Raw genomic sequence first — 23,932 nt, forward strand, 5'->3', positions numbered from 1 at the left:
ATGTGTCTGTGTGAGAAAGGTGTAAAGGTGATTTAAGAGCTGTCCTGCAGCCACGTCCTTGACCTGTTTTGATATTAGAAACATGCTGGCAGCTTGATCTCAACATTGCGGCAGGAAGCGATAAGTCACCCACCATCAACATGTCACTGTCCAACCTTCAACATGTCCAACACACGCAGGCACACATCCTGTGACTGCACTTTCAATAACATGAAAGTACGAAAGGTGCAGAGTGAAGTCAACAATAACACGTGTACAGTTTAAAAACAAATATTATGGTTTTATAATGGGAGAGAAGTGAATAAGGGAGTTAAAGGTCTGAAGACAAAAGCATTTGGTCCTGATTCAGACATTTTTAAAGGTCAGTAAACTCTGAATCCGCCAAGGTCACTGGTTATTATTCATGCAGAGCTGATGGCAATGAACAGAAAGTTATTACAGGGGTTGCAGAATGTAAAATCACAACTGCTTGGCTGACTGTTACATAATTTTATTTTTTTCTCATTCATCATTTCTTAAAAAAAAAAAAGTGCAGTAATCTCATCATTAACCTGCGGGGATGGAGCGTTTTCCTGCAGCCAGATTTACACAACATGACAGCATGCTGCCTGCAGCCTTTGCCTGACTAAAATAACCATCTGCAGTGAGTTCTCTGGGACACGTGCAGCATGAATCACTGCCACTTACTACTAACTACAAACACAGACACGCATGCATGCTCTAATGTGGGTCAGCACACTTACTATGAGATGATGAAAAGTACATAATGGTGTCATTTCACCAAAAAAAAATCGACACTACAGCTATTTTGTGTTTGAGTATGAGCTGCATTTTATTATTTTATATTTAATAGTTGCTCCAATGATACACAAAATTCATCACTGAAGTGCATAAATAGGCCCAAACATGTATTCCTGCAGCAAGGGAGAGCATTTGACTGTGTATGTGGGTGCACATAATTGTGGTTATGTGCACTGTTGTGTATTTGAACTGGGTGTAAGATTAATTCTACTCAACCTACCTTCTTATGTCATATAAAGAAATTAAACCCTCAAACCTAAAAAGCACTTATCCTGTGCTCACACTATGCACGTTCAAATATGTCTCTGACACTTCCTCTCTATGACATTTACTCACTGGTTTTTTTTTCTCCCCATATCAATAATGTAGGATTATAATTGCTCCCCTTTGAAGTAGCTGTTTAAATAATCCAGGGAGGATTGCTCTTGGCATCCCATTTTCAGCTCAGCGCGGAAAATGAGCCGCTGCAAAAAAATAAAAAATAAAAAATAAAATCCTGAATCTGGAGGTTGAGGCTGAGAAGCGATGTTAGCTACTGGAGGTAGTTAGCTTTAATCTGGCTGCCTGGAAATCTGCTCTGCTGTGCTCAGTGTGTTCACATATCACAAAGAGGTGCAGAATAGGGATGATTATTAATGGAGCACGGCTTAAAAGCAAAACTTGTAGTCCATTGATCTCAGTTTAGTTTATTCTCTCTTCATGATTTTCAAACGTCGATGTCAATGTAGGAAGAGATCCTCGTGTGCTGATTCTGACAGCTCTGACAACAAAACCTCATATTCATGCTTTTAGACTGCCATATTTTTCTCTGCGATCAGACTACTTTGTGCTGTAGCTGCACTTTAAATGTCAACATTAGGTCACATCATTGGTGTTTAGCCAACCAGAAAAATGCACCACCAAACTGCAAAACAGAAATGCAAGATACATCACCAATGACTGTGTATGAGACTGGACTTCTTTGGCAAGGAAAGATACAGCCTCAAATAATTGTTTAATTGCTTTAAATTGATTATACACTGTTTAGGGATACACTGTAATTTATAACATATGCTTACACAATAGTTTCAGCAAAATTCAGTAGTTATTGTAGATATTTTGTTGATTTTCGACCAGCTTTTTATTATGACAATGTGGGTAGTATGTTTAAATGAACTGTGGTAAACTTCCCTCCATCTTACCAGCACCCAGATCACCCTCGTCTCCCTCTTGATGATGCAAAACATGTCATTCAGCAGAGGGTTCCTGGTTTAAACCCTGAGGTGGGGGAGCCCTTCTTTGGGGAGTTGGGTTTTCTCCGGGTACTCTGGCTTCCTCCCACAGTCCAAAGACATGCATGTTAGGTTAACTGGTGACACTTAATTGCCTAATGTGAATGTGAGTGTGAATGGCTGTCTGTCTCTATGTGTCAGCCCTGTGATAGTCTGGTGATCTGTTCTGCCTCTCGCCCAATGTCAGCTGGGATAGGCTCCAGCCCCCCTGTGAGCCCTGACAGATGAAAATGAATGAATGAATGAATGTCATCCAGTGGACTTTTGCTGGCTCTACAGTTGAAATACAGATTGTTCTAACACATTTTCATATGTCTGCCACTCAGGGAGGGACCAGTCCCTGTTTCTCTCTCTCAAACTCAGACCAAACTCCAATCAAACAGTAAAACTAAGCAGCGCTGATAAAATATGAACCAAGTTTCTGTTACTGTGTTGCCTATTTTTCACCGAAAATGTCACCCACCAGCGGTGTGTTTATGGGTCCAGTGTGGTGAAGTGTATTCTGGCCGTTGTAGGTTTTCTAACTTTTGAAAAAACGCAAATGCAACAGCCCCTTTTCTCTATTTCTGCTGGTCATGTCGTGCCAATTTCAAAAGTATTTGTGTCTTTCTACTGCAGACAGCCCAGTGTTATAAAAAGACCATCTTTGCAGTGAAATACTTCATTAAATGTGAGAAAAATCCTTAATTTAGAAAAACAGATTAGTTTTATTGCAAAATAGAGTTTTTGTTACCTGTAACTTTAAAACACACTTTTTTTTAACGATAACATCAGATCCCTTTGAGCTTTGTCTCAGGACATGAAGGTGTTTTGTTTCAGAGGCTCAGACAGGAAAGATGAGAAAAGAAAACTCATGCATACATTCATACATTTATAGTACACAAAACAGATTACATAACCCCTTTCCGAAGAGCATTTTCTTATTGGACTTTGATGAGGAGATAAAGTCTTATTTTAGTGTTCTCAGTGTGATGCCATGAGTTCATATTGTCATCTCTACAGCGTGTTCGGGTTGTATTTATATTTTTATGAGCATTAATGATATCTTCTCTGTCTGCAAGGGTTTTGTGAAGGTCAGAGTTCAGCCACAGTGCCAGTTTAGCAGAGGATGGATGAGCATATGGGACTGTAATTAAAATGTATGAAAGTACATCAGGACGGGGAATAAAAGGAAGATCAAAGTGGTGGCTGGTGACTGAATAAATTATCTATGTGGTTATTTTTGTTGCACAGACATACTCCTAATGAGCATGTGTAGAACAGCGGTATTAAATAACCATCTTCAGTGTGTGGTGTGAATGAGTTTGCGCCGCCATGGCCCGACTGCAGCAACAGCAAAGTATTTTATAGAATTAGACAGAAACAGAGCTGTCATATTGCTTTACAAGCAACGAGATGAGGAGCTCTGAACAGACAGCAGTATCAGAACAGAGATGAAGCTGTTTTCTGCCCCAGTTCCTCTGCTTCCCAGCCACACTGATTCTGCTTAAAGACAAAGAATTCAACATTGGATGAGCTCGGGGCTCCGACCAGAGCTGGAATTTCAGAGAATAAAGTGTTTCATGCTACATTGCACCCTCCTGATCTGACCATTATGGAAATATGTAAATAAACCTCCACAGAGTGCAGGCTGTGTAGCTCTGGGATTGGGGAGCTCTAATTGGGAACATGACAGAGATGTCAAAGCACTTGATATATTTTTAAAGGGCCACAACAAAGAGCATTATTCAAAATCCCTCATCGTCGTTTTGTTTTGCAGATTCCTCCTGGATGCACTTTGAGCTTCATTGCTTATTGAACGGCTAAAATTCATTTACTTGGCAACGAGGCATAAACAATTTATGAGTCATTAAACAAAGGTTGGACAAGTGAAGGGTGCTTTTTGTAGAAACACAAGAAAACAAAAACGCAATCATGCACATTACAGGAGGAATGATGTTCTTTTGAATAATTTCAGAAGCTCTGCTGGAAGCACTTTGATATTTCTGAATCACGCTGAGGCTGAGGGTCAGGCTCTGGTCAGGTATCTGGTGGAGGATGAAGACCCTGAGGGGACAGAGCATGTGTGAGTCATATGATCCAAGCTTTCGGCCTTCACACAGACATCCACAGACAGACCAAAACGGATTGGAAACAAAGGCTTGCAGTGTATTATTTCTGCTGAGGCATGAGCGTGAGGAATTCTCCATTAATCTGTTTCATCTTGTTTTATGAGGTTGTTACACCAAACACTGTGAGATGGGGAAGTAAAGTTGTTTCTCAGAGTACCCCCTGTAGGAGCCCCGTGCCTGTTCTCACGGTATCAAAGCTGCTGCAGAGGCATATGTGTGCTTGACTAACACAGCATGTGTATCTACAGTGGGGCACATATATACTGTACATATATCTGTATATAGCAGTATAGTATATACCTTTAGCAGCAGAACAAGGAGAAGCAAACAGAGATCATGAAACAAATGTTTGACTCCATGCTGTTACATGTTGGTACAAAACTTTAACATGCAAAGCTTCCAATCAAAGTTTGAGACATTTTAATGCTTTATTTTTTATTTTAATTAGTCTTAAAGAGACAGTTCAACCCAAAATCAAAACCGCACTTTATTTTTTCCTCTTACCTGTAGTGCTATTTATAAGTCCAGATTGTTTTGGTGTGAGTTGTAGAGTGTTGGAGACATCAGCCAGAGATGTCTACCTTCTCATGAATATAATGGAACAGATGGCACTTGGCTTGTGGTGCTCAAAATGCCAAGAAAACTTTAAAAAACCTTTTCCAGAAATCTAGATTCTCAAGGTAATCCACAGACTATGTTGTGAGCAGATTCATGTAGGAACTGTTTTATTTTTACTAGTGCATCTACTCATGGATGAGAGGTTTCTCATGACGTGTGAGATGTAAACCTTAATGGCATCTTCCTTGGCTGAGCTGAAACGTGTGCTAACTCAGTAGTGTGAGTTTCCTTCTGCACAGTAATATGGGTGGCAGGTGGTGTTTGGTAGGAAGAAAAGCTTGGCTGATATCGCCAATATTCAGCAACTCACACCAAAATAATTGAAAAATAGCACTACAGGTAAAAGGGATAAAGGGTTCCTTTAACAAGCTATGCTGGCTATTCTCTGAGGCTGCAGGCTACTTGTGCACCTCTGTGCTTTGAGCTAAATGTACAGTGACAAAGCTGACATGCTGATGTTCAGCAGGTTTGATGTTTATTATTTTTTCCATCTTTCTTTAGCGTGTTAGCATGCTCATGTTTTCTAATGTCGGCTGAGGCTGATGAGAATGGCATTTGTTTTGGAGATATTTGGTCTTCAAGCAAATTATTAAATACATTCACATTTTGATTTCATGATGACAAAAGGTAAAGTCAAAGGATCACCAAAGTTATTACAATTCATGCTTTTGGAAACAAGAATATGTGTACCAAATTTCATGGCAGTCTATGTGATAGGTTCTGAGATATTTCACTCAAAACTACAAATGTGAACCTGCTGATGGCGCTAGAGAAAGGGATCACCAAGGTTATCAGGATTCATCCTCTGGAGAATTCGGATCAATGTACAAATTTTCATGGCAATCCAGCCAAAAGTTGTTGAGACCGACCGACTGACATTGTCATCCCTGGAGTCACACTGCTAATGTTGCTAAAAACAAAAATGGGATGACCAGGACTTTTTACTCTGCTTGCTTTACATATATTTCTTTGCAGCATCTTCCTCTCAGTTGTTATGAAATAAACAGTCTTGTCTTGTAAAAAAAACTCACAGGATGCCGAGGGCAAGGACACTTTTTGGGATGCACACTTGAGAACACAGATCTATGCAAGCATGCACACACACAGCTGCAACAGCACACACTCACATACTTTGCATATCGTGTAAGACAATAAACTCACTGGGCTTTTTGATGCTGGAAAAATAAAAGATGCTCTACCCACAAACATGAAGCCCAGAAAATGTCTAACTTTAATCTTTTGCAGTTCAGAAAGAAGAAAAATCTCCAGCCACCCCAACCTAATGAAGTAGACTCCAATGGGAACCCACTGGGGAAAAGGAGAGGCTGCAGCACATTTGCACGTTTCATTTCAGCTGGAAATCATATTAGCGTTGTGGGCTGCCGAAGCCTGAAGTTGAAATGAACCATGGAGGCGATTTAAAGGAGAAAGGGATTGAGAAAAGAAGGTCTGTGGTGTTGAATTGGGAGGGCGGAGGCTGAGTGTGGAAGAGAAGGAAGAGATGAAGCTCATGTACAGTAAAGTGGGAGATGAAGGGTGGAGGTTATTTGGACAGTGTGGGATTAGGGAGAAGAAAAGGAGCAGAGGTGGTTGACAATCTGGAGGGAGAGATGATTAGGAGGAGAAGCTGGGAGGCGGAGGAGAATGTGGGGGTTACGTACTTGGCATTGGTGCAGGATATAAATTGGCATGTTGTACGCAGTGGAGGAGAGGTCATTTGGAGTTCAGCAGTGACATGCCTCCTGAGTATCCTTCTCCTCAGGCAGGAGAGCCGGCCCAACATCAAAGACATAAGGTGATGCTGCGGAGGCTGTGAGATAGTTTGAAGCTGCGCTTTGTTTTTAACTTTGATGTTTGAGCTGTTTACAAGTGAAGTGATAGTGGAGATGACTCATTACATCACATATGTTGTAACAATGTGTTGCTGCACTGCAAAGGAACAGCCAGATCACCAAAGGAAAATGTCGGTATTGTATGTTTCTGCAAAGCACAGATACATTACAGTTGTACATTTCAAACTTATCAACATTTCTAAAGTGACATAGCTCTGATTACATGTAATGAGCTGACTTTGTTATTGGGAGGTGGAAGTAAAGGTGGATGTGCAACAACTAGGCAAGATGCCTGCAAAGCTGCAGACTACTGTTTGGGACCAACAAACAAAAAGTGCTTGTTTTTTAGCGAGGCACCAACACCATATCCAGCTTTGATCGTGCCATTCCAGCCATTTTTGTGCCACCAACGGCGGTTGTTTTTAAGCAAGACACTGGCGGCATTTTCAGCAGCTATCATGCCACTTAAAACAAGATGTTTTCAAACAGGACATCAGTGACATTTTCAGCTGTGATTGCGCCACCAACAGCGGTTGTTTTTAAGCAAGACATCGACGGCATTTCCAGCTGTGGTTGTGCCACCACAACAGCTTGTTTTTAGTGACATGTCAGCAGCATTTTCAGTGGCAACTGTGCCACCATCGACAGTTGTTTTTTGGCGAGACATCAACAGCATTTTCAGCTGTGATTGTGCCACTAGAAGCAGGTGTTTTTAACGACAGCTGTTTTTTGGCTAGCGATTGTGCCACCAAAGGGGATTCCTGTGATTGTCAGAATCAGAATCAGAATCAGAAATACTTTATTGATCCCCGAGGGGAAATTATTTATGTTACAGGTGCTCCTTGCAAGAGAGGAAAGATACGTGAAAATATAAGAAATTTTAACAATAGTATTAACAAATTTATAGTTAAATAAACAGGAATTATTAACAAACAAACGTAAATAAATATATATATATACATATATATATATTGTAAACTGAACAAAATTATTTACACAAACAGAATATATACAGTCAGGGTGAATGGGGTTATTGCACAAGTTAAATTAAATTATTGCAGTGTGTGAAAAAGTCTCAGGGCCACTCAGAGAGAGGAGTTGTACAGTTTGATGGCCACAGGCAGGAATGATTTCCTGTGGCGCTCAGTGGTACATCTTGGTGGTATGAGTCTCCCACTGAAAGTACTCTTGTGCCTGACCAGCACAAGGTGGAGTGGGTGTGAGACATTGTCCAAGATAGTTCGTAGCTTAGACAGCATCCTCCTCTCTGACACCACCATCAGAGAGTCACACTCCGTTCCACAGCGTCACTGGCCTTGCGGATCAGTTTGTTGAGTCTGTTGGCGTCCACCACCCTCAGCCATTGTGCAATCAAAACTGGGTTTTTAAGCCAAAACACGATCTTTTCCTAACCATAACCAAGTGTTTTTTGCGCCTAAACCACATGTTAATCACCGGGTTGTTGAAATGTAAAGAAAGGAGAAATTTCAGCATGTCTTGGACATAATAACATACAAATGTTACATATCCGTGGATTACAGAAACCTACAAAACTTTGGCAATTGGATTGCAGGACATCTAAATGAGTTATTTAATATTATACTGCATTGTAAAAGGAGCAAAAGAAACCACTGGATATAAACCCTTTTTTCTCAAGTATTTTTGAGGCACTTCAAGCTTTGAGAGATGACAGGAAATCAGGAGAGAGAGAGAGGCAATGAAATGCAACAAAGATCCCCAGGGGGACTCAAAACAGGGAAGACGAAGTTTATGGTCAGTGCCATGGTGCATAGGCCCATCTTCTCAATACTAATGTGTGATTCTGATATATCTCAAGGTCTTGTTCTTGTCTTTAGAATAACAAGTGACACTGTAGTTTTGCTTTCTTTTACCTTTTCACACTTCAGACCACATGTCCAAACTAAATAAAACTGACTGATTAATTAAGCACATTACCAGAAAGACTGATGACAAGATGCAATTTATTAGGATGAAACAATTGTCCCCATGATAACTTATGCATGTCGTGACCAGCTACTCTATCACACATCCGGATGCTTAGGTAACTCCATATGGATTAACATCATTGCAGCAGCTGCTCGTTTCGACTGACAGGGATTTTTGCACCTTAAGATTTCGTAGAAATCAAATCCATACATCCGTCTAACAAATGAGGTCATTCAGCATTCATAAAGCTCCTCTTTCATGGATGAAACAGGCAGGTGGCAGTCCATTGTGTTGTGACGAGAAGACCCCATATTGTGTTTCCAGGGTGGGTGGACAGGAGGCAGTGGGCGGGAATCTGGGAGTTCAAAGCAGAGTAGAGCCGAGAAGGGGCTCACCTGGCTCCCCTGTTCTGGATGTTAAACAGCAAATTAGCCTCATCAAAGGAATATTCTAGATTACTTGGTTTTCTTATGTTAACATTATCCCTTATGGGTGACACATCTTTTAAACTCCAATTTAAGTAGTCAGATCACTGGTTTGCATGTGTTTCTGTACTTTTGGTCCAAGCCTTTAAGGCAGAGTTTGAACCCTACAGTCCCCCAAATGTGCCCCATATAAATGTCTGTTTCATAATGTGCATCATTATGTGGTCCAATCGAAGATAGAGTCCAAACCTGTGGCAAAAGATCCCAAGATAAATTGAGCAAATCGCAAGATTAATAAAAGTATAATCAAGAAAAATATGTGTTTTTGTTGCACAAAATTAAGTTCACATTTTAAACTTCTCTCTAAATTTAGCTTTTTTTTTATAAAACAGTCGCTCTGTGGTCAAACCACACTCAACTCCTGTGCATAGTTAATGTTAGTCACATGTTGTCACAAGTAGAGACTGATTTGATATTAAAGGTTGGGAAGCAGTGGTGTAAGATATGGATGTAAAAGCCTTAGAAGGAATAATAGCTTATTGTGGTAGGTTTATTTTAAAGGAACTATGTGTAAGATTTGGGGAGATTTAGTGGTGAAGGCGGCAGATTGCAAACAACTGAAACTTCTCCTAGCTAGAATTCCTCAGTGTCTCCAAAACAAACACACAACTACAGGGGCTGACGCAAAAATGCAAATGGAAAAGAGCCAGTGTTGGTTTGTCTGTTCTGGGTTACTGTAGAAACACAGTGGTGCAGCATAATGATCTCCATAGACAAGGACCTGCTCCCTATGTAGATATAAATAGCTCAGTCAGTGGTAATGAAAACATGATTGATCATTTTCAGGTGATTATAAACTACATAAAACAAACTTGTTATATTATATTCCATTTCTGCCAATGTATCCGCCTAAATCCTACACACTGGACCTTCAAATCATTCTGAAAAATAACACAGCTGCCATAAATACTGAAACAAAACCAGCTACCAGTATGTGAGGCATTGCAGCAACCACTGTGGTATTTTGCCAACAGCATTTAAAATCCACTTAAACTGTCAATTATACATTCAAATGAAAAAAAATGAAAGTGGTACTTAAAAACAACTTTTAAAAGATGTAATCAAAGAAAAAAATGGACAGTGCAACCTCAGACAATTTTTACTTTTGCCTGATTGGGACCCAAAGGAGCCTCTTGGCTTATGCATCGGCAGCTACTCAACTTATAACAGATGGTTACACTGAGATACAGCTCTGTGTCCCAAGCTGCTCTGTTGTTCATATTGTGATTGCACTCTGTTGAATATTTAATTAACAGTCTATCAAGCGACACTGGCAGTGATTTACTTTGTCTACAAAACTGCAAATAGTAGCTCAATTTTCTAAATGAATAGGCCTAAATATTTTAGAATATCAAACCACTAAAAGGGGATTGATAGTGAGAGTAAAACCAATATGTACAAGAACAAATTAGAGAGAGAGAGAGAGAGAGAGAGAGAGAGAGAGAGAGAGAGATGAGATGAGATAGAACTTTATTAATCTTTATTAACTACTCTAGTAGCAGTATTGGAGGAGGTAGTCAGATCTTTTACTTCTGTAAAGCAGTAACACCACAGTGTAGAAATACACTATTACAAGTTAAAGTCCTGCATTTAAAATTTTACTTAAGTAAAAGTACAAAAGTAGCATTAAAATACATTTAAAGTACCAAAAGTAAAAGTACTTATTATGCGGAATGGCCCATCACTGAAAAAATATGTGGTATAGGCTGTTATGGACCTATAATTATTTATGCGCTGTCTACACCACCTTTATATTGCAGTTGGTAAAGATGGAGATTATCTTTATTAATTAAATTAGAATTATTGCATTATTAATTTAATTATTTTAATTTAATTCTGTTGTGTAGTTTAATCTATAATCTTAATAATGCAACTTTTTTTTAAAAACATTGTGTATTAATATTCTAAACTGTAGTCTATAATAATACATCAGCATTTATTTTCTAGATATTTTGTATTCATATTTTAAATAGTAATCTATAATGACACATCATCATTTATTTTTTTATATTTTGAATTAATATTTCAAATAGTGATCTATAATTATACATGATTATTCATTATTTCTATAATTATTTGTATTAACATCTTAAATAGTAATCATCATCATTTATTTTTTTACTGTTTGTATTTTTTTTTTAAATAGTTATCTATAATAATACAACATTTATTATTTTTTATTTGTATTAAAATTCAAAATAGTGATCTATGGTAATACACCATAATGTATTTCAAATATATTTTGTATTAATATTCTAAATTGTAATCTATAATTATACATCATCATTCGGCATCGGCCCCAAAAAATCCATATCGGTCGGGCCCTACTAAATAGTAATAATACATCGTCATTTATTTTCTAAAAATACCTTATCAATATTCTAAAAAGTAAACAGTAAAAAAAAGATCAAGTAGTAGTATTGTTGTCAAATGTGGTGAAATAAAAACAATATTGGCTTTCTAATATGTAAAAGAGTGGAACCATGAGGTAGTATGAAATAGAAATTCTCAGGTAAAGTTCAAGTACCCCAAAATCTTACTTGAGTACAGTACTTGAGTAAATGTACTCCACCACTGATGAACACAAAGTATTAAACACATAAACATCCGCTGGAGTTATTGCTTCCTCGGTAGTCGCAGCCCCCCCTCGCGGACCCCTTGCCCTTCCTTCCCCGGTCCTAAACCTTACTGTTGTGGATCAGCAGTCGAGCCCCTGGTGGAGCACAGAGTCAGCCCGCCCCGCAGAGCAGCAGAAGCAGCAGCAGCACCAACCCGGGCTCTGCCGGTGACAGTACCAAACACACTCACCCTGGACAGACAGCAGCGTCGGATCAGCGGCGAATCTACGGAGCTGCTGTGGACTGGATGGGTCTGTGTGAAAAGGAGCAGCAACTACAGAAACAACTACAGATAAAGAAGAGTAGACCTTTCTCTGGCTGCTTGTTGTTTTCAGAAAAGTTGTGCCCGCTTTGGAAAGGCGACCGGATACACGCACATTTACTGCTGGAGGAAACACTGCTGCACGGGCTGCTGAAAGAACATCTTGGTTAAGGTGAGTAGATCAGGCAGCGTGCAACAGTGATTCAGTGGGGCAGCCTGTATGTCTGCGTCTGTATTATTAACAGGAGGGTTCGATAAAGTTATTGATTTTGTTTTAAAGCTTGTTTTTGTACATGTAGTGAAGAATGAGTGTAACTTGTTTTAATTTGTTGTGCAATAACATCCATAAACAAGTGGGGTTTATGGTCAGTTATGTCAAAATGGAGGGTGATGATGGCAAGTTATGGTGTTGATGCGTTGCAGTGTGAGTGGCTTAATCTATGCGATTGATTGGTTATTGATGGATTGACTTGTCAGAGTGATTAAAGTACTTATAAGTATAATGTGTAGTTGCTCCAGTTGGATGTAGTGACTTAGTTTTCCTGCAGTTTCTTGCAGTGAATTCGGCTGTTTTTCCCTTATGAAGTGGTGTGTGTGGAAGTGTGTGTGTGTGTGTGTGTGTGTGTGTGTGTGTGTGTGTGTGTGTGTGTGTAACCAGAGAAAAAAACAGAAATGTTATCTCCATCCAGCTGTTTTCGTGAATGGGGTTACAACTGACACACACACACACACACACACACACACACACACAACTGCTCCTGCATGTCACCTTTCGCATTATGTCACTTCTGTCTCTTGATATCTGCAGCTGTTGTTGTTTGTATAATAAAGACAGAAAGAAGCAGAGAGGATGAAAGGAGTGTGATGAAAAGTAAAGGTCACACAAAGAGAGGGAGAAAGACCTCAGCACCATTTGTTTTATGCTCTCAAGGCCCACTTTAATATATGGATTAGTTAGTAGTTGAACTGGAAACGCCCAGGGTCTTATTGGACCATAAATAATCCCCGCAGGAGCAGATATAAATGCTGAAGCATGCCTGAGATGCTCTCCATCTTCTTCTCATCTGTGGTGAACCCTCCTCCCCCCCGCAGCTGATTGATGTCAAGTCGTCACAGCTTTAAGACTTTAGCTGAATGCAAACATTACGATACACAACACAGTGCATGCATGCTGCAGACATGTATTCTCCTTGTTCTGCACATGCTCCCTTGTCTCATGCACAGATGTTAACTCAGTGTTTAGGCATCACGCCACCACACAGGGAGACCCTACATCATCCTGCCCTGTCACCACAGCAAAGCACAGAGTAGGCAGGGGCGGGAACGAGGAGGGAGGAAGGTGGCAGGACACATGCAGAGAGAGAGAAGGGGGAGAGGGGGATTTGGTGGTGGTGGTGGGATGTGATAACCAAGCTCTCAGGCGATCAGGATTGGAGCAGCTGAAGAGGCGGGCGGGGGGCAGGTAGGGGAGGAGGGTGTGATGCTGAGGGATCATTTTTATCACATGGCCCCTTCACAGGACAAGAAGCCCTGAGGGGGGCGACGTGTGAGTCAGCCCGGCGAGAACATGACCAAAGTCATGGTCAGTGTGCCTTTGATGGCACGTACTCTGAAAACATTTCTTCTGCTCCTGCTCTTCTCAAGTTTGACATGATTATGAGATACGTTTTTACAGCCTCCATCCTGCTTCAACTGTTGAATAAACCAACCTCTCATCATCTCCATTCATGTCTACGTTGAGTTAACAAATATGTGCGAGTCTGGAAACAAGAACACAGCCGGAGGCACGATCACAGCTGATGCACATCTGCACAGCTCTGAAGACGCCGAAACATCTCAGACACGCCCACTGCTCAAAACGTAGCAGCAGCAGCAGCTTTTGCAGCTTAATTTGCTCATTAGATAATCTCGGCTGAAAATAGCACGTAAATGTGCACACAGGGGGCACATCTGTGCGCTCGGGAGCACATCTTACATAACAAGTAAAGGAAAATCCCACATTAGAATGATATATAGCGAGAGCGATCTGATCCACACCTGTGAGGCTCAATTAGCAAAATGCCTCTGCAGCCATCTGGGACTGAGATGACTTCCATTTCATTTTGCTGCAGCGGTGATGATGTTGACGTTGAGTGGTGGATGTGATTAAAAGCACGCAAGTGGCATGTCAGCAATGTTTAATTCATTGTCATTCATCATGATGTAACAGAGACGCTCTACAACAGAAACTCCTCTACATCCTCCTGTTATGAAGCACCACTGTAGGTACATTTAAGACAAACCAGGAGTGTGTTTCGTTTTCTAACATAACGCTGAGCTTACATGTGAAAATTCTCATGTGTGGAAGCATGATGGGAGCTTAAACTCCTCTGTGGGAATCATGCAATCGGAGGAGCTCAACAGATGTGTGTTCTCGGTTTTGCTTTCGTTTCATGTCTAAAGTTTAACATCAGACAAGCTTGATGTTATGCTGCACTCCAGCGTCACCTGTGCACTTTCCCCCCACATTTTTCTGCTACAGTTCGCAGGAGTGATGTTGGTCCTGAGATCCAGTTTTGCTTGTGATTCCCCTCAGCTGTGTTGTGTCTAACAGCAGGAGGAGCGTCATTGAGATTTCCCTCAGAGTTTCTCACTGTCAGCCCATTAAAACAGGACAAGAGCAAAAGCACAGCGGGGGGAGAGACAAGCTGTCAGTCAGACTACACACACACATACACACACACACGCACACACACACACACACACACACATTCATGCACACACACATACACACAAAGACTACCCTTGTATGTGAGACTGTAATTAGCTGCCTGGGTCTGCAGTGACCTTTCTTTTCCTGCTTTTAAAGTAAACGCCCGTTCTGGACTGAAAGTGTAGCGACATCACTAATGTCTTTTATGTTCATGGGTTTTACGTTTTCAAAGTCACTGACCAAGATATTGTCTCTAATATACAGCATTTAACAGCATGTAACTTTTTACACGTAGAGACACACCAGCAGATGGATCTGTCTTCTGTCAGGCAGAGTGGGTGCACAATAAACTGGGAAACTCCTACAGTTGACAGTAAAATGAGTCCCCAAGTATTAATTAAAATGGCGCATACATATGTGCTTCATTTGTAGATGCATTTTGTCAACTTGCATTCCAGAGCTTTTTACTGTGGCCAGAAATAAACAAAACAACATGGACATGACAAACGGAGGAGGAGATAGTTCCTCTTTTGTCTGCTATTGATTATTTTCAATGATGAATCATCTCTAGTATTTACAGTAAAATTATTTCAGAGTTAAGCATCTAGAATTTCTTCATGTCAAATTGGCGTCTACGCTCTAATGTGAGAGACAAACTGTTGCCATTAACAAATTCTTCAGAAAAACAGATTTACAAAGCTTGAGCAGTGTGAGAATTTTTGTTTTGCAAGAGTCGATTTGATTGAGGTGGAGAACATAAAATACCAATCATTTCCTTGGATTCACATGCTCATCTTGCCTCTTAGTTTCATCCCAGTTGGAGTTTATTTGACTTGAATAGAACTTGATTATAGACACTGTACTGTAAGCCCAAATACTTACACAGTCCTTCTTCAGAGACATTTATCTTGTTGCTTCATGAGTTTCAGATACCAGAAGAAATTGGTTATTAAACCACATGATCATTTTGCAATGTAATTTTCATCATTGGATTATTTCACTATGCAACAGCATGAAACATCATTAAAAATCAGTCAGAAGTAAGATACTGTTTTTTCTTAATTTTTCTTAGTTCCACTGTCTGACTCTGCTCGATGGTTCACTAAACGAGGGCTGCAGTCTGTCTGATCCTGCGTGCCGAACACTTAACTGCTCCGACGATTAAATTATAGATTTCAGAGCTTTTTAAGAGGGCCAACAGCTGCAAATCTATAATATCATTTCGTTCCCTCGTCAAATATTTAAGAACATCTGAGGGTTTTTCCAGAGTTTAATTTTCTGAACTCTTGAGTTATTGATAGGTCCGCTCCCAGTTAAATTAGTGAATTTGTGCTCGGGAATGCATGACCAGTGCAGCCATTCTCCTCTACAAATGCTTTCAGTTGAATTATTATTTATATGTATCTATTTATTTATTTGCAAAAATGAAGACAGCTTTTGTTAATCTCACAAATCTCTCAAAATAAATGAATGAAGTGTTTACACTGATGTTTTAAGTCTTTATTATGCAGACTCGTCCAACTACTAATAGACTGTTTTGCAGAAGAGGTTCACATGTGTACTGACCACCAGGTTTGTGCAGTACAATCAAACTCATGCACAGCAATCTTTTCTATATAGAGGAAAGAAAGAAAGAAATGTACATTGGAGGCTTTTCTTTTGAGAGTTGAGTACACAATGAATTGGCGCTAATGATTATAAAGATCGCCTGACTGCAACAATAACACAATATTTGTCAAGTCATGAATATGTGCAGGTGGCTCATCCATTAAGCTACAGGAGGTCAAAAGGGGTAAAAAAATACATTTATTTGCAGAATACTCTTGTTAATGACCAAACACCTGCAAAACTAATGACATTCCCATCAGGATCCAATTAGTAAATAGGACACGCTAAATATGCCTGCTAAACACAAGCATATTAGCATGCTGACGTTAGCATTTAGCTCAAAACACCACTGGGCCCCACAGAGCCGCTATCACGGCTCACCTAACTAGTTAAGAGGAATATGGGGCTGCGTACAGACAGACATCTGCCCAGCCTATTCATCAGCCCCAAGGTGTGGCTGTACAGACTCGAGTGGACCGCTCCTATCATCATCAAGCTGTCCTCAGTCTCAGTCTGTCATTACCCCCTTTGACTTTTACAGACTTGAAAACAGCCATAAAATGCCCCATGAACTTGCACCCTGCCTGTCTATTATCATGCTCACGCAGAAGCCTTCTCAACATGAAACAGCCTCGAAATGTGCTTTTTTGTGTAAGTAGATTGCCGGTCAATTAAATTGCTGCTGAAATCTGATAGCTGAGATGGCAGGCGGAGATGGGCTCTGAAAGCCTTCACAGTCTGTAAGAAGAGACAGAATCAATGTAGAGTGGAGTAAGCCTGTGTATAATGGACATTAGTGGGCAGAGCTCTGGCACAGATCACATTAGAGCCAAGAGTGCTGAAGTCTGCCAACTGCCCCAAACATCCATTAGCAGCCCAATCAAGCTGTGTTTGCTCAACACTCATGCATTTGTTCACTTTGCCTTGAAGATACTGTAGACAAACTTCTATTACACGCTGAAATTGCAGTTTCAAGTTCTCATTACGTTACAAGAAAAACGTGCAAGAAAAATCACAGTGATTATGGAAGTAGTTATAAACTTGTATGCAAAGTATGACCCCCGTACACCTCACCCCAAAATGTGTCTCATATCCAGGTTGTATCTATATATGATATAACCTAATTTCAGTAAGGCCACTTCAGTCAAAGAAAACTTTATTTCCATTAGCAGTATTATACTTGGCAGTATGGCTCTGTTCTGGGGCCTCGCTGCCTTTTCTAGGCGTACGCTGAAAGCCTCTTTCACGTGCCTACGTGGAAAGCCCGAGGCAGAGAGAGCAAACCTCCCTGCCCTTCCATGCACCTACATGGAAAGCCTAAGGCATGGAGAGCAGCAGCAAAGACCAGTGAGAGAGAGATGAGAGATCTAATGTAGGTCCGATTGCTTTGTCCAGCTCAAACAACCGTACAGTTTTAGTTTCTCCACCATTTCGTTAGCCATTGCTTCATAAATTGTTCAGTTGCAATATGAATTGCCAAGTTTTGCTTTTATACTTTCATCAGACCAAATCGAAGGCAGGCTCGTCCTGACTCCATCCATCTTGAATATCTGGTTAATGGCTGCTTCCCTGCTGGTTCGGAACAGTTGCGTGCAATTACTTATTTGTTATATGTAGACTGAAAATACAGTTGCATTGTGTGTTGTGTTTAACAACACATCTCTGACTACCTATGGAGGTGGTTTGGCTGATTTGATCACAGTCCATCCTCAATGCGTTTTGGGTGCATTTACACCCTTAGTTTCCTGTGGTCAAGCACTATCCAGTTGCAGTCTGATCACCCACAAAGCAAATTTAAGGTGCACAGGGGTCTCTGAGTGCCATCATCGTACATGGAAAGAGTTTCCATCCATTTGAGCCCTGCCCTGCCTTTCTCCTCTCTCTTTCTGAGGAGAAGGTAAAGTGGCCTCATATGTCACAAAGCGTCACTTCACTGCTGTCAGGAGGTTGATGTATGAGGACCGAAATGGCCAGTGCTGAAACAGCAGACCACATACACACGCACACACAGATACACACAAACACGAGATTGATGGATGACACCAGTATTAGGTCCAAAACTGAGGCGCTTTGCCCGGTAGCAGATGAACGGTTTTTGGAGGTCGGGAGACGACCTACAGCTGCAACAATCAAATGTTTTTATTGGTAGCAATCTTATCTTTATGAGAAAACTCATTCTGGAGTCTTTGGATTGTTGAGACATTTTTCTTCCTCCAGCTTGAAATCAGAGAAGAAACCATCCGTCAGAGTTGAGCTCTTTATGTGACTAACAACACCCCGGTTTCTTACAAGCGAGAAAACCATTGATTAAGCTGTTTGTTGATTTGCCTCTATCGGAAACCTGATTTGTGCCAGCCAGAGAGGCAAAACATGAATTATTGATCCGGTTTAAAAGCCTGTCCACCCCTGCTGGTGTGTTTTAGCTGTAATTTCCTCAGGATTTTTTAAAGGGGCCTCTCAGATGCGATTTTGTCTTTTCAAACTAAATTCTTTTCATAAGCCTTGTCTAAAACGACGACCTCAGCAGAATCAAATCAGTGTGTTTCTCAACATGTTGCAGAGGGGCACCTCTGAGCTAATAACATAAGCAAAGATCTGTTGACACCCAGTTGTTTGGACATGTGTCTGATTTATAGATTAGATTTCCTCCGCCCTCTTGGCCAGCCTCTTCCCCTGTATGTGTGTGTGTGTGTTTTGCTCGGCGGAGTGAAGCCAGCTCAGAGGATGCGTCTGCCAGATGACCCCTCGGCAGAATGCGTACCACACTACGCCCCTCCCCTCTTTCTGCGTCAGCTGACTAGCTTGGGTAAACTGTGGTCGGCTTGTCTCGTGTAAGCGGAGAGGGGGGAGAAGCAGGGGGGCTGGGAAGTTTTAACCATGAGAGAGTGTTTGCATCATGACCCCAGCATATCTCTGCATACTGTACTCTTAAAATATGTGATTGATCCCTCCTTTTAAATTGCTGACAGATGTCTCCCCCCTCACCATCCATGCCTCCATCTCCCTCTTTCTCACACACACATGTTGGGCCCTGATGTTCCCAGAATTCTTCCGGGAACCTCTGGGATGCCGTCCCAGACGTGGTAACATAACTCCCACCACCCTCTTGTCCGAGCCAGCCCTCATCCCTCAGAGGTCCCGTGACACGAGGATTGCTGGGACTCAGCTGGCCTGGAAGCTGTCCTGCACTTATGAAACATTTGGCAGATTTTAAACACAGTTGCAGTTTATGAAGTGATGCTGTCACCGATTTCAGCTCAGTTTCACTGGGACATGGTCTCACACCGACAGAGCTGAATCATGGAGGTGTTGTCTGCCTTTGTGTTGCAGTGTCTTTGTCTGCTCTGCATTATCCTGCGGAGAATTGGTTATGGAGGATTGTGTCCATCTGCTGAGTGAGATTTCTTGGAAACGAGAGACACAGTGCGGATAGAAAGATGAAGGACGGGGTTTGTCTTGTGGGTGATCAGCAGAAAAGTGAAATCAAGTCCTCAGCACGAGATCCAGTGTGTGTTTGTTTGTGTGTGAGTTCGTCCAGCTGAATTTTAAATGTACTAAACAATGGGTCCAGTGTGATTCTTTTACATGCACGCGTCCTCAAGCCTCCCTCGGCTTCCCCCTGTGATTCATTCAAAAGATGTATTGTCCAAATAAGCCTTTGATATTCATATTATTATTTTTAACAGGCTGGGTCAGCGGGAAGCTCACTGTGTTTGGAATCTTGGCGTTTGCCCGCCCCCCTTCGGCCCAGACTGAGGGCAGACATAAGTAGGTCAAAGTTTAGTGGAGCGTCCTGTCTGAGCAGGAGGATTGGAGAGGTGGAGGAGGGTTAATAAACAATATCATAATGGCATTGTAGCTTTACTTAAATACAGAGTTTGACCATCTGCCTTTTATGAAAACATTGTCAGTCATCAGGACCAATAAACATTTATTAATGTTGTATTTACACAGAAAGATTAATGGCTGATTGTAAAGTAAAAAAACTCATAAAACCCATTAATGAAAGTCATAGAGCATGACTGGTGGTTAATCTTGTGGGATGATTTTAGCTAATCACAGCTATACTGGCATAAATGATTTGATTAGATATCAAGAAACTGCAGCATGGAAATGCCAAAGATATGTTTATGGTCAGAAAGAGAGTCTCACCTGCATAATAAAATATCTAAAAAAATAAATATCTTTTACTATATGTACCTAGTTTTATAGAACCATATTTAAGGGAGTCTTTGAAAACACGTGTCTTTGTGATTATTTCTTTGTTGTTGTTTTTTTTTAAGCTGACCTCCAATTTTTCCTCTTGCTGCAGTGACATAGCACTGCACATTGTATCAGTACACCATGACATTACTGGTGTGCCAAGGTACAGTTAGGGCTGGGCAATGTATGTATATTGTATTGATATGCTGCTTTGAGACTAGAAATCATCTTAGATTTTGGATATTGTAATATAAAAGTGTTGTCTTTTCCTGCTTTTAAAGGCAGCATTACACTTAAGTGATGTAATTTTCTGACCTTACCTGACTGTTCTCTTCTATTTTTTTTTTTACCTTTACTCACTTAAACATTTTATATATATATATATATATCCACATTACTGATGATTATTTATCAAACATTTCATTGTGTAAATATTTTGTGAAAGCACCAACAGTCACAATCCTACACTATCACTGCAATATTGATTTAGAGGTATTTGGTTAGAAATAGTTACAAGTGCAACACAGCTCATTTAACACACTGACTACGTTAACATGCACAAAATATGCTGGATTTTGTCCTTATTTCTAAATAACAATATGTCTGTTAACATGACTTATGTTCCTATTTACGTGCAGATGTGCAAACTCAGATTAACGTGCACTAGCATGTAGTTTATTACAGCAAAATGTAGAAAAGTGGAGCAGCTAGAGCTGTTCCATTTTACTTCTTTTTGTAAAAATAGGATTTTTTCAATGTTATCCACTGGTGGTGGACTTCACTATTCCTTCCTTCATTCCTTCACCCGCCTTCTTAAAAATGTAGGTGTTGTGATATTTGCACATATTGAAAAACTTGTTGTTATCCAAGTCTTTCATAATGTTTGAAAGTAGGTGTGTTTCTATTTCCAACCTGAAATGTGGGCTTTTCTTTTTTAGCAAGTATCTCTACACCAGCCTCGCAAGCTGTTGGCTAGGTGTGTGTACAACGCACAGAGCTGACTGTAAACATGCAATAGGCCGTGTGTCGCAAACTGCGGGTCAAAACCCCAATGGAGACGCATATTTTGAATTAACTGTATACATGTCCAAATAATGCACCTAAAACCCAGATAATACTGCCACATCTGACATGTCTTAATTGGGAAATACTACATTAAAAAAAGCCAAATTCAGAATATCTTAATTCTGCTTACATGACCCATATCAAATTCAGAATATTGCCATATTTGGAATACTAGTGGAATATTAGTGTGCATGTGAACGTAGTCAGTGATGCAGGGTGCAGTGTTAGGCTGAAACAAACTTTCAACCAGAGATGGCAGCAAAACACTGCTTTACATTCTGATGTTTAGTTACTCTTTAAACTCTCAAATATGTAAATTTAGTTACAGTTGAGCCCTTGTAGATAAAAATATGTGCAGCTTGCACACCTTTTATTTATGACACTGATTATTTCATGATTGCCTACCCTTTAAAATTACCATCAGACAAGACTTGAGCCATGTTAGCAGCTCTGTGAGGCTGCACAGCTGTGCTTTGAGCTAAATGCTCATGTTAGCATGCTTAGCACTAAACACAAAGCACAGAGGAGGTCATTTTAAAACCATTTACATGCTATGTGATACCTTATGTTTCCTTGTGAGATGATCCAGTCACTAGTAGTGTGCTGCGATGGCTGATAGGTGGCCCCTAAGTTGGCCTTGTTGATCCTTTAAAGCTAAGCATACCTCTACAGATTAGGGTGTCTGGGTGACCAGGTGGGTGAGAGGTCAGGCTGTCGGCTGGAGGGGTGAGGGTCATGTCATGTGGTGGGAGCTAGGCCTTTGTCTGAGTCTAAATTTAAGACATGTTGTTACTGTAGCTCCACTTTTAGAACAGAAATGTCTGGCATCAGATACTAGAAAAGATCTGGAATATTTATAGTAGCTGTCAGCTGAGTTTGTCGAACAGGAATATATCCCATTCCTCCCCACTGTGAGAGAGCTTTCAAAAATCAGATGTTATTGTTGACATGAGGATAAAATAAAATGTCAGCCGACCAGGATTTGCTGGAGTTTAGGGCGTAGCTCTTGTCTGCTATCAGAGATCAAACGGATAGATTAAGGTGGAGGAGTGGTTTGGATGGGTAGCGGCAGTTGGATACGGAGATGAACGGATGAAATGAGGCCAGTGTCATCCTGTCTCATTTACTATGCAGGGTTGGGAGGGGATTAGCCTCGCTTACATAACTCAGTCTCCCCCTCCGTCTCCCCCCTTAACTAGCCCATCTCCCCCTTTTCTCCATCCCACACACTCTCCCACTGTCTTCTGAGATCACAAGATTGGCGGTGGCCTATTTGTTATTCCAGTATTTCCAGTATTTTGAATTTCTTTCATTCTTCCTTTGTTATTTTAGCTCATCTTCTCTTTGGGACAAAAATCCTCAGAGACAAAAGACAGAGGGAGACTGAAAATGGGGATTTGGGGGAGATGATGAAGGGAGGGATGAAAATTAGGATGGAGATGCAGGGATGGAAGATGGAGTTGGTGGAGGAAATAGAAAGCAAAGCGAATGTGATAAAAGGTCTGCAGATAAAGGAAAAGAGGAAAGAGGAGGATGGGGGGGGGGGGTGAATGAGATGAGTCTATTTATAGTTTATCCCTGCTGTTGGGTTAGACCGCCTGGCCCAGTGTGGCACAGCTCAGCGTCCATGTCAGTCCTCATGTCAGTCTCCATTAGCTCTATATACACATCTAAACAGTATATAGTATACCCTGGGGCTGAGGCTGTCACGAAAACGTGTGTACGCTGACCTTTGCCACTGAGTTAAAGGAAAATTACATACTGACAGATCTGACGGTGTGTGTGTGTATGTGTGTGTGTAAGGTGCTAGAGTTAACAGTCACACAGTGTCGTGAGATATATATATACATGCTGTGAAAGGTGGGGGAAGTTGTGTGCCACTCAGCTCAGCGCGCGACAAGATTGTCTTTTAAGGCAAATGGTGCACTTCAGAGAGCAGTGGCTTCAATTTAAAACACAAAATCAAACACAGAGTTCACACCAAAGAACATCTTCTCCCTGATTTTACCTCTTAATCTTGGGAATAAATTAACCGTGCACCATCTCCCATGTCCTTCAAGTTATTTTTTGTTCTTAGATCACATTTGCATATCCGTGTTCTCATTTTTTTTTCCTGTCCTCACACATACGTTCAACTACAAGCGCACGTGCAGGTGGATGCGTGTGTTTCAGAGAGAGAAACGTGTTCCCTCAACTACATCGAACTGTGGGTTTCCCTTCTGGCCGACTTTGATGGTATCTATGCTCTTGTTTTTCGTACAAGCTGCAGGCAATTGCACACACGCATGATCTAACTGAGTCACAGGCAGAAGAAATAGCTCCTGTTTTAAGCTAAATTCAGGTGGTGTTCTGCTGATAACTTTTTTTTTTGTTTATTTTTATGTACTGTAGCGGTGTTGGCTCAGGGTCATTTTGGTTT

General features: G+C 40.9%; 3 protein-coding genes across 6 annotated transcripts in view; 2 read left to right on the forward strand and 1 right to left on the reverse strand.

The window, feature by feature from the left end:
* The window catches only part of efemp1 (EGF containing fibulin extracellular matrix protein 1), a 182,518-nt gene that overhangs the window by 148,986 nt on the left and 9,600 nt on the right, over positions 1-23,932 (reverse strand). The window lies entirely within an intron of this gene.
* Positions 1-23,932, forward strand: part of LOC125903395 (apoptosis-stimulating of p53 protein 2-like) — a 192,481-nt gene that overhangs the window by 84,904 nt on the left and 83,645 nt on the right.
* lzts2a (leucine zipper, putative tumor suppressor 2a) overlaps positions 11,980-23,932 on the forward strand; it is a 237,700-nt gene continuing 225,747 nt past the window's right edge. Inside the window, exon 1 of the mRNA XM_049600283.1 lies at positions 11,980-12,117. The gene's annotated coding sequence lies outside the window, so the exon portion shown is untranslated. The remainder of the gene's footprint in view (positions 12,118-23,932) is intronic.

This window comes from Epinephelus fuscoguttatus, linkage group LG16 (assembly GCF_011397635.1).
Source record: "Epinephelus fuscoguttatus linkage group LG16, E.fuscoguttatus.final_Chr_v1".
NCBI lineage: Eukaryota > Metazoa > Chordata > Actinopteri > Perciformes > Serranidae > Epinephelus > Epinephelus fuscoguttatus.